General features: G+C 47.1%; 1 long non-coding RNA gene across 1 annotated transcript; it reads left to right on the forward strand.

The window, feature by feature from the left end:
• The first annotated feature begins 364 nt into the window (after positions 1-364).
• Positions 365-1835, forward strand: LOC141021471 (uncharacterized). The gene is made up of 2 exons (XR_012182777.1): positions 365-877; positions 1688-1835. It is a non-coding gene; the product is annotated as an uncharacterized lncRNA (long non-coding RNA).
• Positions 1836-18452: the final 16617 nt, after the last annotated feature.

Raw genomic sequence — 18452 nt, forward strand, 5'->3', positions numbered from 1 at the left:
TGGAGCTGTCGCTTATCGTCTAGAATTACCCCCAAATTTATCAGGGATACACAACGTGTTCCATGTATCCACTTTAAAGAAGTGTGAACTCCCACCAAAAACAGTAGAATTACCACTCACGGAGCTGCAGCCGGATCTATCCTATGAAGAGCACCCAATAAAGATTTTGGATGTGAAAGATAGGGTAATGAGAAAAAGGACCATTCGGTTTGTAAAAGTCCAATGGAGCAACCATAAAGAGGAGGAGGTGACTTGGGAAAAAGAAGATGATTTGCGCGCATGTTTTCCGCATCTCCAGTTTATGGGTAATTAAATTTCAAGGACGAAATTTCTATAAGTAGGGGAGGATGTAATACCCGTGTTTATTAGTATAAATAAGATCTTGTATTTTGGTAAATTAACAAAATTAGCAGAATGTTGGAGTAGTAATTATAAGCTTAATTAGATAAAATCAATCATTGGCAATCATTGGTTAGTACTAAGTAAGAGTAGTCAACTTAATTTCTTAGTGTGGAAGGATATGCATTACAAGAACATGCTTGTAGAGCCTTCGAGTAGGAGGGCCACGTGTGGGTGTGGTACAAGATATTTAGCAGCTCAAGTTTGCACTTATCTGTAGCATTTAATGCTCTGTTGGAGTCAGCTAGGCACGTGTAATGTAAAAGTACAAACAGCTGTAAAACTAGAGACACCGAGGCTGCTGAGTTACACTTATCCAGCTCCATTCCCTACCCTACCATGCCTATAAATAGATGGGCAAGAGCATGCTGTAGTACTCATCCCAACATACAAACCAGTTCGCTAGCTAGCTTTGCATGGAGTAGAATCACACTGATCGGCAAGAGCGCTCGGAGGAAGCAGCGAGTCAGCGAGTCAGGCAAGCATGCGTTCCATCTAGCCTTTCTAGCTGTCCTATTCCTTGTTTGTCTCACTATTCATGCCATGCTCTACATCTAGTAGTACTTCTCAAGCTCTATAATGTGCACTGTTCGTATGATTTGATTCCTGTACATCTCTTGAAGCTAGCATGCATACCACAGTCCTACCTTTTTGGTTTATGATCACGGTGGAGAAATCATTGGTACATGCATGTGAGCACATGGATTAATGGCTCATGCATGGATGGTTGGTTCTGTGAAAAGCCTAGAGATATTTATCTTGGTCTTGCATGTATTTCCTCTTGCTAATCTTTGTCTAGTAAATTTTATAAAAATCTGGTATCACGACGGCAAACGTATTGTACCGGTCACAGTTCAGGTATGGGACTGTCTGAGTTCTCCGCTAAGAACGCCACTCGTTCGGAAGCGTGTCGATGATGGATCCGTAGGAGCGATCGACACTAGTAAGTCGAGTGGTCGGTTCTTGGGGGAATAAAGAGCTCTGCTCTACTAGCGCCTGTGTGGTTCTAGTCGAGGCTGTCGACGTCAGAGTACCCCTCTTAAGAGCGTAAAAGTGTGAAATTTTCACCCCTGTGACTCCCGGGTTGGGAAGCTTGCGGTCATATGTGATGCCAGTTATTTCTTTTCTTTTCTTTAAATTAATCTCCATTATCTTCCTGTGCCATCAAACTTTTTTTTACAACTAACCCTTGTGTTTTGTCACTTTTGCCGAGAGAAGTTCCTTTGTATCCGTGTGCTTGCTGAGTATGAGATCATACTCATTCTTGCTATTGTTGTTGATTTTGCAGAAGTAGCAAATGATGGATGTGCTGATGAGAATGATGAACAGTAGGAGTAGCTCTACGGGTTGGGAATAAATAAAGGAGTTGCATGTATCATAACCTTTGTAATAGCTAGTAATGAATAAAGTTGGCTCTTGTGCATATTAGAAAATAATTTGTTTACTAGCCTAACATGCTTATAAATCAGATTTATAAGCATGTGGCGATTCTCACGGCTAAGACTCACTTGGGGCGTGACACCGCCGGTCGACTTAAATAGCCGGGCAATACACTACGCGGCCCGCCGGAGCTGCGCCACGCGGCACCACCGGTCCGACGGAGGAGACGGGCTTCAGACCGCCTGGTTTGAGGGCTTTTTCGGCTGGGACCCCTTCGTCAGACCGACGTGGCGGGCGTGCCCGGACGCCCCTATATTCGTCCCATATTGGGCTGGATATGGGGGTGCCATTACATGCTCAATTTTTTCTACTCCACATTTATATTTCGTTCGTTCTAAAATAGTTGTCTAAATACATTCGTAGCTAGACAAATCAAAGACAACTAATTTCAAATGGAGGGGTAGCATACATATTTGCTTTATGAGAAAACCTTAGCTCTTTATTAGCGTCCATTAATTGCGTCGATTCACTTTAATTGCATCCAAATTGCTTACTGTCCTCTCCTTTCCTATTTTGCATGACTGTCCGTGTAAATGCCTCCAGCGATTTTTTTTTCAAGGACAAGAGATAACATCCATAATTGCGTCACACGCAACGAACTAACTACAAATGCAAAATATTTCAAAAAAAAAAGCAAAAGAAAACTATTCTTCCACGAACCCACGAGGTCTAGCCCTAGCTAGCTTCACAAAACAAGGTCAGCTCTGATTTTAGCAATGGCGGGCGGCCACAATGGAAAGCAATAAGAGAAATATACCTAAGATTTTCAGAAAATAAAACCAGTTTTTCTAAATAGACCCTAAAAATCATGATGGCGAGAGTATATATTATATTTGATTTTAGATGGCAATGCTTTTCTTGTATATAGGACATTTTCATTCAATCAGTATATCAAGATGATACAATCGCACTGAACACAGCTAACACGTGCAACACAGGCAAAAAAAAGTATCATTTTACTACAAGAATCTAAGAGGAACCTAAGTTGGGGTACAAACTATGTGAAGACTACACTGACATCCATGATGAGAAAAAACCTTCCTTACCGTATGTCCAATGGGGTGGACACCAACATAGAAAAGTTTTTGTCCCTAAGAGCAACTCTAGCAGATCCCGCATTTTGCCGACCCGTAAAATGTGTTTGCAGGTCGTATGGGGGCGATTATGCAGGCCGAAAATTGCGGCGGCAGACTAGAAACCGCAAACGGACCCCTAAATTTCAAAAAAAGTTGTTTCGCGCGAGAAATTTAAACAACAGCTCGCCGGAGCTCGCTCGCATACATGTTTCTTCTTCGCAAATAAGTTCATACACGCCAGATACATACATAGAGGTTAGATATTCTAGACAGGGCCTACGCTACCGCATCACTGCAACAAAATTGAGCTCACCGGAGCTCCTGCGGTAGCTGCCCACCGGCGGCGATCAGTCGGAGTCGGAGGAGTCGGAGCCGAGGTCGACGAAGAGCTTCGCCTGCTCCTCCTTCATCACGCGCATGCGCCTGCGATGCCATGAGGCCCGAATCGAGGAAGAGCTGCTCGTACTCGAGCTCGCGCCGGATGCGCTCTTCCATCTCCTGCAGCTCCCTCGCCGACTGCTCGAGGACGACGCGCTCGAGGAGCTCCTCCTGCCCCGGTGGGAGGTAGTCCTCCGGTCCGATGATGCCTCGGCGCGGCGGCGCATCGGGCACGGCCTCCTCCGGCTCCCTCTTCACCGGAACGAGCCGCGAGCTCGATGCGCCCGCGGATGAGCTCCCCGCGGACTAGTGGCCGGATGAGCTCCCCGCGGACCAATTGTCGGAGGAGGCGCGACGGCGACGGGCGCGCTCGAGCTCGAACTCGTCGAGCTCGCGCCGGTCGAATGCCGGCGGCGGCCGGGCACCCTGGTTGAGCCACCGACACGTCCCCCGCTTGCGCGCGGTGTCAGATCTGGCGCGGCGGCGCTCCGCCTCATCCCCCGAGTCGGCCATGGTGGTTCAAGGCTCGCCGGCGGCGAGAAATCGAGCGGCGCGGTGGGGAATTGGAGGGGAACGCGGCGGCGGGAGGATAGGGTTTCGACCTGCATCTGCCCCGCAAACCCGCAGTTATAGTGGCTCGAGGGTTGCGTTTGCGGGCTGCGGCAAAAAAATTTATGGGCCGGACACCGATGCGGGCTCTGGTGTGGCCAGAAAAATGGGCCGAGCCCGTATAATCGCCGGAATTATGTGGGTTTGCGCCGGATGCGGGGTCTGCTAGAGTTGCTCTAAGCCTATGCGGGATAGACGAAGTACGGAGCTAATCCATACACACAGGAATAACCCACTAAAACAAAACACACTTTTTATTGAACATCACATCGTTCTTAGAAAGCCAAAGAGCTCAACATAAGGATGCCACCCCCTCGAGGATATAGCCCACACTGTGTTTTTTTTTGGGGGGGGGGGGGAGACCCAAACGATCTTAATTACAGTAAGAAGAACATTTATTTAATTGACTCCTAATGAAGGTAAAAGGCACACCGCTTAACTGCCTTCCCATTGCGATGTGCAATGTTGTCTCTAGTCAAGACCACTCCACGATTTAAAAATCAGAGAAAAATCCTCACTCGTGGAGGTATTTTGAGTTTCCATAACTTTTTATTGTCCCCAGGGACATCATTGTGGGTGAGTGCCGTGGATAAAGAATGGACATAGGACTTTCCAGTCTTAGGCCCTTCTCAGTGCTCCAAGGTGTACAGGTGCTAAGAATGCCACATAGGCAAAAAAGTGATGTGGCAAAGCATTTAAAGAGAAGAGAGAGCATTATGGTGACTCCAGGAAGAAACGGTGCTAAGCACGTGAACCTATGTAAAATGACTACCAACCAATGCATGAAGGAGTTTAATTATTAAAAAATTACATGAGGGAAGCTTAGCTACAAAAGCTAAGCACCTATCCATTGAGGAGACTAGTTACTAATATTTTTAATGCACTTAGCACCCTATCTAAACACCCATGCATTGGAAGAGGCCTTATGGAAAATCCATTTAAATACTCACGGCTCATCTTGCAGTTGGGTAGATAGGCTCCAAATGTGTGACAATTCATTCCGCGTTGTCAGATGAGGACCTAGTAAATCCTATATAGATAATAAAAATTGAAAAGAATTGTCTTTTACAGAAAAAATGTCTGGCTCGGCTTGACCTAGAACCTCGGTGATTGTTACATATTTATGTCTAACAACTCTATCTAGTACTATGTGCTGCACTCTACGATAAGCGACCCTCAACCAGGCATCCTCCTAGAATCTAACTTGGTAACCGCCCATAACTGAGAAAGAGCCAAATTGAAAGAAAAATGTCCTTGTCCGCCCATTTCCATTGAAATTGATAAATGGCTTTGGATCCTATTACAAATGATTTCCTGTCATACCCCTTCTCCACCAAGTAGTTTTTATAACAACTTACTTATAATGGCAATATTTTTATTTTCAACATCTTGAAAATCCAAAACCACAATGGATTTTTGGACGACCTAAATCACCCCATTTAGCAAGCCAATATTTCTTACTCACGTTGTCGCTTTGCCAGAAAAATATTGACCTAAAGTAGTCTGGTCTCCACAAGATCCCTTTTGATAAGTGAACGAATGACAACATGTACGGAACCATGTTGATGAGGATAGATTAACTAAAACCAAGCATCCCCCAAGTGATAGAAGTTTGCCTTTTCTAACATCCCGGAGTTTTTCCCCAATTAAAAATCTATTTCATTAGTTAAAAAATTAACCTGAGTATTTTATATTTTCATTTTGTTAAATGGTAAATAAGTAAACTCACTTCTCTCTTTCATTGTTCTGGATCGGGACTCAACCCTGAACCATTGGACATGACCTCGTTGTGATATTTGGGAGGTCCCCAAATTATTTTGCAACATTTTGCACAAGCCTAGCTATCACCCATATGCAAACACTTTGTTTATTTATTAAATGAATATATTTTCTAAATAGATGTCAAACAGTCTCCGATATAGTTGGATGATTTTTGTGGTCTCAGATTTGTCAAGTGAGGCTACGTTTCAAATTTCATTTGAAATGGAGTTCATTTGATACTAGAACCTTTAATTATGTGAGACTTATAACTCGTCTGAAACAACAGATGAATTTAAAGACAATAACATTGTCTACCAGGCCATGACTTCCCTCTATTCTCTAAAAGCAAGCCTTCCAAATTCTGAAGCATTTTATTGCCCAAAAGCCCTCCTAGAGCTCCCTGCTATAGCAGGTGGCTACCTTCCAAATGGGGCATCAACCCGAAAAATTAGGGACAAAATCGCTCCATTTTCTTCCTCCTCCGCCAACCTTCTCCACATCGGGATCCTCCCCGCAGCCACCTGGCCCAACCACTCACGAGCATCCGTCGGGAGCGCCCGATTTGGATTGGACGGCCTAGATCGCCCTAGCCTCCCGCACGCCTCCTAAGCTTGGAAATCTCCCGGTGCAACTCCCACTACAAAATCTCTGCTATTTTACGATGTTTCACTTGAGTCAAATAAAACAGATTTTTGTAACGGAATATGGTCTGGTGATGTTTTTCGGCCATCACTGAAGCATCATCAGAGAAAATAGAATCTTGACGTTACCACTTCCTCCATCATGCAAAATCGTGTCTTAAGTGACAGAACCAAAATTTTCACTGATGTACGTTTTCGATGATGGTCCAGACTCTCACCTAATTTCATTTTTGGCGACAATAATTCGTCACCAGTAATTAGTCGGCGGGTTTGACTGGTCAAAGATTCTGACAACTCGAGCGAGCAGTTGCTATCGTGGCTACTTTCTTGTGGGCTTGTCTTGGGTTTTATCGCCAACGGTCTCAGTAGTAATAAGTCGGGCGTCAGTTTTGACCGGTCAATGCTTCTAACATATGAGCTTAGAAGATGCTGTCATGGCTGCTTACAAGTGGGACAAGGCATTCTCTTTTCTCTGACGATGTCTCGTTTGACCGATCAAAGATTCAAACATGTGGGACCATTGTAGTGCTGACGTGGATGCTGGAAAGTGGGTCCTTACGTGGGTGACTTGGCTTCTTACATGTGGGTTCATACGCTGTCACTATAGTGCTGATGGTTGTATAACTGTCACTATATTTAGGTATGGTCAATTTGTATTATATTGCAACTAGCGGGCACATTTGATATAAAATTGATTTTTTTTTTCCAACAATTCAATATCGATTTGTGCAAAAATTGAACTTTAATGCAAAATCAGCCCTCACAGGAATGACTACATTGCAAACATAACAATTGTCTGCCAAACTTTCTGAGATTTTACAATAGGCAACCAGACAGAGTCACAAAATAAAATTAGACACTTGGACGCAATTTCATCACCTTCAAATAGTGCACCAGTATGATTGCGGTGTTTTTCACCTATGGGCAATGAACTGTTGTGACAGCATCCTGATGATGTAGTAAATAGCTCCCTTAATCACTTGAAGAGACTTTTCGAGAGCTAATTTTTTTTCTTCATTGGCTTTACCGGTGACTTCATGTTCTTTGGCGTAGACTTTAAGTGCAATCTTGGTAGACTAAAAACGTTGATGAAACGCTGCCACAGAAAATTTCATAGCCTCAATTTCATCCAGCTTGTGTGAAAGAGTCTTCTTGATAATTTCAGGTACTTCCTACAGGTATACAAGTGTATTTCTTCACACATTTTAGGTCACAAGACATATGTTCATAAATAACAATGTCACATAGCCAGTAAGTTATTGCAAAATAAAATGTATTGGAGATGTAGAGTTCGGGTCGTCTACAGACGATACAGTCTCTGTAGCGACACCTCTAGTCTCTGAACTGTCGACACTGTCTATATCTTCAGCTTCATCATTGATACGTCTCGAACTTATCTATAATTTTTCATTGTTTCATGCTATTATTTCTCAATCCTAGATGCTTTATATGCATTTATATGCTATTTGATATCATTTTTTGGGAGTAACATATTAACCTAGTGCCTAGTGCCAGTTCCTGCTTTTTGCTTGTTTTTGGCTTTTCAGAAAACCAATATCAAACGAAGTCCAAACATGATGGAACTTTACGCTAATTTTTATGGACCAGAAGGGACCCCGGAAGGTTCAGGAGGAGGCCAGAAGATCTACAGGAGAGCCACGAGCTCACGGGGCATGTGACGATGCCATTAACCTAGGGTAGGGTCATAGGCCTGACCTAGACACCCTACCAAGGTCACTACCCTAGAGTCAAGAACATTCAAAAGTACAACAAAGGATACCGACTGACGTAACCTTGAAGTGCAATGCACTCGACCAGTTATCCCACTCGGATACCCCAATTTCATTCGACCAAGAAGAAGTCACTCGACCATACAAGAAACCACTCGGAGTACGGAAGTACTGAAGCCACTCAGGATGGCAACGGTCAGGCGTTCACTCCGCAGTCTTTAAGATCATTTATAGCTCTTTATAGCCGGCGTTACCAGTAATGCCCTGCCTTAATGTACATTGAACCCTGTCTAACGTGGGATGACTGGGGTCCTGGCACACTCTATATAAGCCACCCTCTCCTCTGGCACAAGGGTTGGCACCCTCTGTAACTCTCACGCATAATCCAGTTGACCAAGCCTTCGGACATCAAGACGTAGGGCTGTTACTTCCTCCGAGAAGGGCCTGAACTCATGAACCTTGCGTGCAGAACCTCATCGTAGCTAGGATCTTGCCTCCTCCTACGTACCCCTACTCTTACTGTCAGACTTAGTCCCACGACAGTTGGCGCCCACCGTGGCAGGTATCTTAGCGACTTCCGGCGAGGTTGCAGTTTTTCCAATCTTCATCAACATGGTTTCTGGCGGTGGTCTGGCTTTGGGCCGCGAGATCCGACTCGGTGCGCTCGTCTTCATCGCCAACGACTCCGCCTGGTTCCAAGAGGCCCCCCTCGACGTCGAGGCCCTTCCCATCCGCGGGGCGGCTCACTTCCGCGCGAGTGCCTGCGGCGTCTTCCTGCGGCAGCCGTCGACCCAGTATCGGTCGGCTCCCGCGTCGTCCACCCTTCCAGCTGTACGCCGTCGCAAGAGATCTAGCCGATCGCGGCTTCAGCGCTGGGTGAAACATGCGGTGGCACGCCAGTCGGCCAACCCACAAGTCACGGCAATCGAGCCCGACGAATCTCTCTACGGACTATTCGACCTGTCGACTGGTTCTGCCGAGACTCTGTCCGAGTGCGGGAGTAGCGACCCGGCGGCGGAGGTCCTGATGGTCGACACGCCATGCAGTCCGCCTGTTTTCCGTTGCAGTGGCGGCGGCGATGGTGGCGGCGGTCCGTCGCGCGGTCATGACGAGTATCATCCCGAAGCCCTCACTTCGGAGCAGAGGGAAGAGCTGCATCGTCGCAACGTGGAGGCCCTCCACACCCCCATCATCGGGGAAACCTCTGAGGCTCGGGCCTTGGAGGCTGCGCGCCTGGCCACCTTGGCTGAGCGTGCACGTGTGGAGAATCTTCAGCATTCACTCGACGAACGCGCTCGTCGGCAGATCCCCGAATCCAGTCGACGGCACTGACAATTGTTCCCGCTTGAACCTCAGGTATATCGCACACCTGTCCAAAATCTTGCAGCCGCAACCCGTATAGCAGAGTCGATTCAGCCATCCCGTTCAGAGGCTGGTAGAGGTTTGATGCAAATTTGAGCGTTGCTTCGGGCGGCAGGGGAACAAAACTCAGCCGTTTCTCAGTCGCGCAACAGGATCCACAACAGGTCCGTGGTAGCGGACACAGTCCAGTCGGCTCACAGCCCAAGATCGCCTCCGCGGCGTGAGGGTCGTGGGCACCGCCAGGAGCAGTACCTGGGTCGGAACCACGAGCAGTATGATCGTCGACTCGCCCGTGATGACCGTCGTCGAGTGCCTACGCCCCCTCCGAGGGGCGGATCGTATGTGCCCCGGCTATACAATGACAGGCGCCCATATGGCGATGAGCAAAGGTCCCCAGTCGACCCAAGAGAGCCCGAGTTTGATGCAAGATCAGTTCTTGTGCAGGGTCTGGTCGACAGAGGCCGGGCACACAGAGAAGGACTAGACAGAGATCGTCCGATTGGTAGCAGAGTGCATGTTTCTGGGCCTGAATGTTTCAGCAGAGCCATCAGAGCTGATGAGATCCCTCCCAACTTTAGGTTGGCGATGGGAGTGAGTAAGTTCACCGATGAATCAAAGCCAGACACTTGGTTAGAGGATTATCGAGTGGCTGTGCAGATTGGTGGCGGCAATGATGATGTGGCCATGAAGCACCTCCCCCTGATGCTGGGGGTTTAGCCAGGGCTTGGTTGAATCAGTTGGCTCCTGGTAGTATCTTCAATTGGGAAGAATTGGCCCGAGTGTTTGTCAAGATATTTGAAGGCACTTGCAAACGACCTGCAGGGCTGACCGAATTATAGCATTGTGTCCAAAAACCGAATGAAACTTTGAGAGATTACATCCAGAGATGGACCACTCTTCATCATACTATGGAGAATGTGTCAGAGCATCAGGCAGTTTGTACCCTCAAGGAGGGCGTTCAGTACAGAGAGCTTAACCTGAAATTCGGTCGGACAGGAGACATGTCCCTGGCTCGGATGAAGGAAATAGTCACTCGGTACACTAACAGCAAAGAAGAAGACCGACTCCGCAGTGGGAAGAACAAATCAGTCGCCCAGGACACCGGAGGAGGAAATTCCAGTCGGAAGCAGAAGCACAAAGCCGAACCCGCAGGCCCTGGTGAGGCCGCAGTTTTGAACCAAGGGAAATTTAAAGGAAAGCCTAAGGGGCCGTGGATCCCCAAGAAATTGAAAGATCAAGCGGGAAATGATGTGCTTGATTTGCCGTGTCACATACACACCAAGAAATACGAAGAGGGAAACCTGATTTACCCCAAGCATACCACTTGACAATGTCGACTCCTAATTCAGAGCTTCTGAGAGGGTCAACCCAGTGAAAAGGAAAAGGAATCTGATAAGGACAAGGACAAGGAGGAGGATGATGGTTACCCCAATGTCAATGCCACTTTAGTGATTTTTGCTGACATCGAGAGCAAAAGTCGACTGAAAGTTATCAACAGAGAAGTAAACATGGTTGCTCCGGCAACGACGACGTATCTGAAGTGGTCAAAAACTCCCATTACATTCGACCAGTCCGATCATCCAGCGCACGTTGCTACCCCCGGGCGGCAAGCGTTGGTGGTCGACCCAGTCGTTGGGGGCTCGACTGACTAAGGTCTTGATGGACGGTGGTAGTGGTTTGAACATTTTATACGCTGTGACCCTTCGAGGGATGGGCATTCCGATGTCCAAGCTCAGTGAAAGCAACATGCGATTCCACAGAGTCATCCCATGGAAGAAAGCCGATTCACTCGGTTAGATCACTCTTGATGTGGTTTTCGGTGATTCAAAGAATTATCGCAAGGAAAAGTTGACATTTGAAGTGGTGGATTTTCATAGTGCCTACCATGCTATTCTGGGCAGGCCTGCATATGCTCGTTTCATGGCTCGACTGTTTTACGTGTACCTCAAGTTGAAGATGGCTGGCCCCAGAGGCGTGATCACAATCACTGGAAATCGGCAGAGAGCAGAAGAGTTCCTCCAGAAGGGCTCAAAGATTGCCGATGAACAGATGGCAGCAGTAGAGATGGAAGAGTACAAGAGGACTGCAGATCCGAGTGATTTGTTGCGCCCTAAGAAGCCTGCTTCTGAGTCTGCATTTCAGTTGTCCGGTGAAACAAAGCCTGTTCACATCCACCCGACCGATCCCAATGCTGCTCCGACTCATATATCAACAATACTCGACAGCAAATAGGAAGAAGCGCTCATCTAGTTCCTTCGTGAGAACTAGGACATCTTCGCATGGAAACCATCTGATATGCCAGGTGTACCCAGGGGACTAGTTGAGCATTGTTTGCGAGTCGACCCAAAAGCAAAACCCATCAAAGAGCATCTCCGTCGGTCCGCCGTGGATAAGAGGAAGGCAATTGGCAAAGAAGTGGCTCGGCTTCTGGCAGCTAAGTTCATCCACGAGATATACCACTCCGAGTGGCTCGCCAATGTTGTCATGGTCCCCAAGAAAGAGGATTCACTTCGTATGTGTACGATTTCAAGCACATCGATCGGGCCTCCCCGAAAGATCATTTCCGTCTCCCCAGCATCGACCAGATCATCGACTAAACTGTGGGGTGTGAGCGCTTCTCCTTTTTGGACATGTATTCCGGGTACTATCAGATCCGACTGTATGGACCCGATGAAATAAAAACAACCTTCATCACCCCATTCGGGTGTTTTTGCTATGTTACCATGCCTTTTGGTCTCAAGAATACTGGTGCCACATTCATGCGCATGATTCAGAAGTGCCTGCTCACTCAAATCAGCCGGAATGTGGAAGCATACATGGATGACATCGTGGTCAAGTCACGTAAAGGTTCCGACCTACTGGCTAACCTCACTGAAACCTTTGCCAACTTGAGAAGATATGATATCAAGATCAACCCGTCAAAGTGCATGTTCGGAGTCCCGGGTGGAAAGTTACTCAGTTTCCTCGTTTCCGAACGAGGGATTGATGCAAATCCAGAAAAAGTTGGAGCAATCCTCCGAATGAAACGCCCTGTGCGTGTGCACGATGTTCAGAAGCTTACTGGTTGTTTGGCCGCGTTGAGTCGATTCATCTCTCTTCTCGGTGAAAAGGCATTGCCTCTTTACCGACTGATGAAGAAGTTTGACAAGTTTGAGTGGACTCCTGAAGCCGAAGCAGCGTTTGTAGAGCTCAAATCCCTGCTTTCCACCCAGCCGGTGCTTGCTGCCCCAATTAGCAAGGAGCCTCTACTACTGTATATTGCAGCCACTTGACAAGTTGTCAGCACAGTGCTCATGGTCGAGCGGGAAGAAGAAGGCAAAGCCTACAAAGTTCAATGCCCAATGTACTATATTTCTGAAGTCTTGACTCCGTCCAAGCAGAGATATCCGCATTATCAGAAGCTTGTTTATGGAATTTACTTGACCACGAAGAAAGTTGCTCACTATTTCTTAGACCACTCGGTTTTAGTCGTCAGCGACGCTCCATTATCATAAATTCTGAACAATAGGGACACAACTGGTCGAGTGGCAAAGTGGGTGATTGAGCTCCTTCCGTTGGATATCAAGTTTGAGGCAAAGAAAGCAATCAAGTCCCAAGCAATAGCAGATTTCCTCGCCGAGTGGATTGAACAGCAACAACCGACTCAGATTCACTCGGAGCATTGGACTATGTTCTTTGATGGATCCAAGATGTTGAATGGCTCTGGTGCTGGAGTAGTCCTGGTGTCCCCCAGAGGAGACAAGCTCAGCTATGTCCCCCAAATTCACTTCGATTCTTCAAACAACAAAGCTGAGTATGAGGCACTTTTGTATGGGTTGCGTATGGCCATCTCACTCGGCGTCCGTCGTGTGATGGTCTACGGAGACTCATACTTGGGGGTCAATTAAGTGATGAAGGAATGGGATATTAGGAGTCCAGCAATGAATGGTTATTGCAATGCAGTAAGGAAACTAGAGAAGAAGTTTGAGGGGTTAGAGCTCCACCACATACCCCGAATCAAGAATCAAGCAGCAGATGACCTGGCGAAGATAGGTTCCACCCGGAAACCCATCCCCAGTAATGTGTTTTTGGAGCATCTCCATGCCCCATCAGATTCAAGAAGATCCGTTCACAGAGGAGCCCCCGCAACCGATAAGTTCAACCAATCCGACTGAAATCGAAGTCCCAGCTGTAGTCGACTTTATCATGGAGGTTCTGGTGATCACCCCCGACTGGACGGTGCCATATATCGCATACCTACTCAGGCAGGAGCTCCCAGAGGATGAAGATGAGGCCCGCCAGATCGTCCATCGATCCAAAGCATTCACTGTGATAAGCGGACAGCTTTACAGGGAAAGCGTTACCGGGGTCGCCCAATGTTGTATTTCTCCAGAAGAAGGTCGAATGATTCTAAATGAGATCCACTTGGGGACCTGTGGCCACCATGCGTCCTCTCGGACCATCATTGCCAAAGCATACCGAGCGGGGTTCTACTGGCCACGTGCAAATGAGATGGCTAAGGATATGGTCGACAAGTGTGAAGGCTGCCAGTTTTACTCAAACCTGTCTCACAAACCTGCATCCGCCTTGAAGACTATTCCATTCGTCTGGCCTTTTGCAGTTTGGGGATTGGACATGGTTGCACCTTTCAAGACCGGCAGAAGTGGTTTCACTCATTTGCTCGTAGCAGTCGACAAATTCACCAAATGGATCGAAGCCAAGCCTATCAAAAACCTTGATTCAAGCACTGCCATCAGTTTCATCAGGGAGCTGATATTCAGATATGGAGTCCCTCACAGCATTATCGCATATAATAGCTCCAACTTTGATTCTGATGAGTTTAGAGTGTTTTGTGCTTCCCAAGGCACTCGGGTGGATTACGCATCTGTTGCGCACCCGCAGTCGAATGGGCAAGCAAAAAGGGCGAATGGCTTGATCCTTCAAGGGCTGAAACCCCGACTGATGCGCGATCTCAAGCATGCTGCTGGAGCTTGGGTGACTGAATTGCCGTTCGTCTTATGGGGACTGAGAACAACTCCCAACCAGTCGACTGACCGAACTCCTTTCTTCATGGTGTATGATGATGAAGCTGTGCTGCCGAGTGACTTGCTGCACAACGCCCCCATAGTAGAACTCTTCTCAGAAGCAGAAGCAGAACATGCACGCCAAGATGCGGTTGATCTCCTGGAAGAAGAACAAGATATGGCTCTGATCCGGTCGACCATCTATCAACAAGACCTACATCAATTCCATGCCCATAATGTCAGAGGTCGATCATTCCAAGAAGGAGACCTTGTGCTCCGATTGCATCAGAAGCGACCTCACAAACTCGCTCCAGCCTGGGAAGGCCCCTTCACCATCACCAAGGTGCTCCACCACGGGGCGTATCACCTCTACAACGTAGCCAAGAAAGAAGGCGAGCCATGCTCGTGGAACGCGGAGCTGCTCCGCCGTTTCTATACCTAAACACTTGGATCGACGAGTTGTAATAAGAATCCTTCAGTTCGCTTATCAAAGACCAGGTTTTTGCGGTATCTTAATGATTGTTATCCCATAAACATACGTGTTCAAATCCCCCAGTGGGTGGCTTAGCCGTGAATCCGATTCGCCTAAGTTTCAAAAACACTCCGAGTGGAGAGCAATCCTTCCACTCGGGGGCTTAGCTGCGGTCCCGTACTCGCCTAAGTTTCAAAAACACTCCGAGTGGAGAGCAATCCTCCCACTCGGGGGCTTAGCTACGATCCTGTACTCGCCTAAGTTACAAAAACACTCCGAGTGGAGAGCAATCCTCCCACTCTGGGGCTTAGCTGCGATCCCGTACTCGCCTAAGTTACAAAAACACTCCGAGTGGAGAGCAATCCTCCCACTCGGGGGCTTAGCTGCGGTCCCGTACTCGCCTAAGTTACAAAAACACTCCGAGTGAAGAGCAACCCTCTCACACGGGGGCTTAGCTGCGATCCCATACTCGCCTAAGTTACAAAAACACTCCGAGTGAAGAGCAACCCTCTCACTCGGGGGCTTAGCTGCGATCCCGTACTTGCCTAAGTTACAAAAACACTCCGAGTGAAGAGCAACCTTTTCACTCAGGGGCTTAGATGCAATCCCGCACCCGCCTAAGTTACAAAAACACTCCGAGTGAAGAGCAACCCTCTCACTCGAGGGCTTAGCTGCGATCCCGTACTCGCCTAAGTTAAAAAATACTCCGAGTGAAGAGCAACCCTCTCACTCGGGGGCTTAGCCACGATCCCGTACTCGCCTAAGTTACAAAAACACTCCGAGTGAAGAGCAACCTCTCACTCGGGGGCTTAGCTGCGATCCCGTACTCGCCTAAGTTAAAAAAACACTCTGAGTGAAGAGAAACCCTCTCACTCGGGGGCTTAGCTGCGATCCTGTACTCGCCTAAGTTACAAAAACACTCCGAGTGAAGAGCAACCCTCTCACTCGGGAGGCTTAGCTGCGGTCCTGTACTCGCCGAATTTACAAAAATACTCCGTGCTGCGTCACAAGTACAACGTCCGCTCCATCCTGATCCGCAAGGACGACGAGTTGCAGGTCGTGTGCAGCACCCAGTGCTCATATTCGTGGCCCTCTTGTTGGAGCTGCGTCACAAGTACAACGTCTGCTCTATCCCGATCTACAAGTACGACGAGGTGCAGGTCACGCGTGGCACCTAGCGCTCATGTCTGCGACCCTCTCGTCGGAGCTGCGCCACAAGTACGACATCTATTCGAGTGAAGAATCAAGTTTCACTCGGAGTTAAGAGATCTTATAGTGGTAAAGGAAAAGCAACCATATTCAAAGAAAAACCAAGTTCAGATAAATCCAGCAAGGTTCAGAACCACGAACAGAAGTACTCGGGCGTCAGGCCCGAAGGAGTTTAACGGTTACAAAATCACTCAGCATACTGAGGAAAATAAAGATAAGGCATCAAGTTTTTTCACTCGGCAAGAGGAGGGCTAACCGGCTCGACGAACTCGTCCAGGTCGATTCCATCTGCAATAGGAGTGGCAGCGTCAATGAAGGTTTCCATGAAGGATTGGAACTGAAGCTTCTTGGTGTTGGCAACCTTGATAGCCGCCAGCTTTTCTTCTTTGACTTCTTTGCAGTGGACGCGGACCAGAGACAGGGCCACTGATACGTCTCCAATGTATCTATAATTTTTTATTGTTCCATTCTATTATATTATCTGTTTTGGATGTTTAATGGGCTTTAATAAGCTCTTTTATATTATTTTTGGGACTAACCTATTAACCGAAGGCCGAGTGCAAATTGTTTTTTTGCCTATTTCAGTGTTTCACAGAAAAGGAATATCAAATGGAATCCAAACGGAATGAAACCTTCGCGAGGATCTTTCTTGGAACAAACGCAATCCAGGAGACTTGGAGTGGAAGTCAGAGACACAACGAGGTGTCCACGAGGCAGGAGGGCACGCCCAGGGGGGTAGGCGCGCCCCATCCTTGTGGGCCCCTCGTAGCTCCACCGACCTACTTCTTTTGCCTATATATACTCTTATACCCTGAAAACATCCAGGGGAGCCATGAAACCACTTTTCCACCGCCACAACCTTCTGTACTAGTGAGATCCCATCTTGGGGCCTTTTCCGGCGATCTGTCGGAGGGGGATTCGATCACGGAGGGCTCCTACATCAACACCATAGCCTCTCCGATGATGTGTGAGTAGTTTACCACAGACCTTCGGGTCCATAGTTATTAGCTAGATGGCTTCTTCTGTCTCTTTGGTTCTCAATACATAGTTCTCCTCGATGTTCTTGGAGATCTATCCGATGTAATACTCTTTTGCGGTGTGTTTGTCGAGATCCGATGAATTGTGGGTTTATGAATTTGATTATCTATGAATATTATTTGGTTCCTCTCTGAATCCTTATATGGATGATTTTATATCTTTGCAAGTATATTCGAATTATCGGTTTAGTTTGGCCTACTAGATTGATCTTTCTTGCAATGGGAGAAGTGCTTAGCTTTGGGTTCAATCTTGCGGTGCTCGATCCCAGTGACAGAAAGGGAACCAACACGTATTGTATTGTTGCCATCGAGGATAAAAAGATGGGGTTTATATCATATTGCTTGAGTTTATCCCTCTACATCATGTCATCTTGCCTAATGCGTTACTCTGTTCTTATGAACTTAATACTCTAGATGCACGCTGGATAGCAGTCGATGTGTGGAGTAATAGTAGTATATACATAATCGTTTCAGTCTACTTGACACGGACGTGATGCCTATATTCATGATCATTGCCTTAGATATCATCATAACTATGCGCTTTTCAATCAATTGCTCGGCGGTAAGTTGTTCACCCACCGTAATACATGCTATGATGAGAGAAGCCACTAGTGAAACCTATGCCCCCCGGGTCTACTTTACATCATATAAGTTTCCGATCTACAATTCTAGTTTACTATTTACTTTGTAATCTTTATTTTCCAATCTATACAACAAAATACCAAAAATATTTATCTTATTATCTTTATCAGATCTCACTTTTGCAAGTGGCCGTGAAGGGATTGACAACCCCTTTATCGCGTTGGTTGCAAGGTTCTTAATTGTTTGTGCAGGTACTAGGTGACTCGCGTGTAGTCTCCTACTGGATTGATACCTTGGTTCTCAAAAACTGAGGGAAATACTTACCGCTACTTTGCTGCATCACCCTTTCCTCTTCAAGGGAAAACCAACACATGATCAAGAGGTAGCAAGAAGGATTTCTGGCGCCGTTGCCGGGGAGATCTACGCTCAAGTCAAGACAAACCAAGTACCTATCACAAACTCTTATCCCTCGCATTACATTATTTGCCATTTGCCTCTCGTTTTCCTCTCCCCCACTTCACCTTTGCCGTTTTATTCTCCCTTTTTCGTTCGCCTCTTTTCGCTTGCCTCTTGTGTGTTCATGTGTTAGATCATTTATTTCGCCGGCATGGCTAGTCCTTCTATCATTGTTAATACTCCCGATAATGAAGTTCTTAATTTTAAACAAAGGGAGGGAGAAAATCTAAAAGATGCTTGGTATGGAATTTGCAATGCTCAAAATAGATCTACTAGGAAGCAATCTACTTCCATTCT

This window comes from Aegilops tauschii, chromosome 4, assembly GCF_002575655.3.
Source record: "Aegilops tauschii subsp. strangulata cultivar AL8/78 chromosome 4, Aet v6.0, whole genome shotgun sequence".
In the NCBI taxonomy this organism is placed as follows: domain Eukaryota; kingdom Viridiplantae; phylum Streptophyta; class Magnoliopsida; order Poales; family Poaceae; genus Aegilops; species Aegilops tauschii.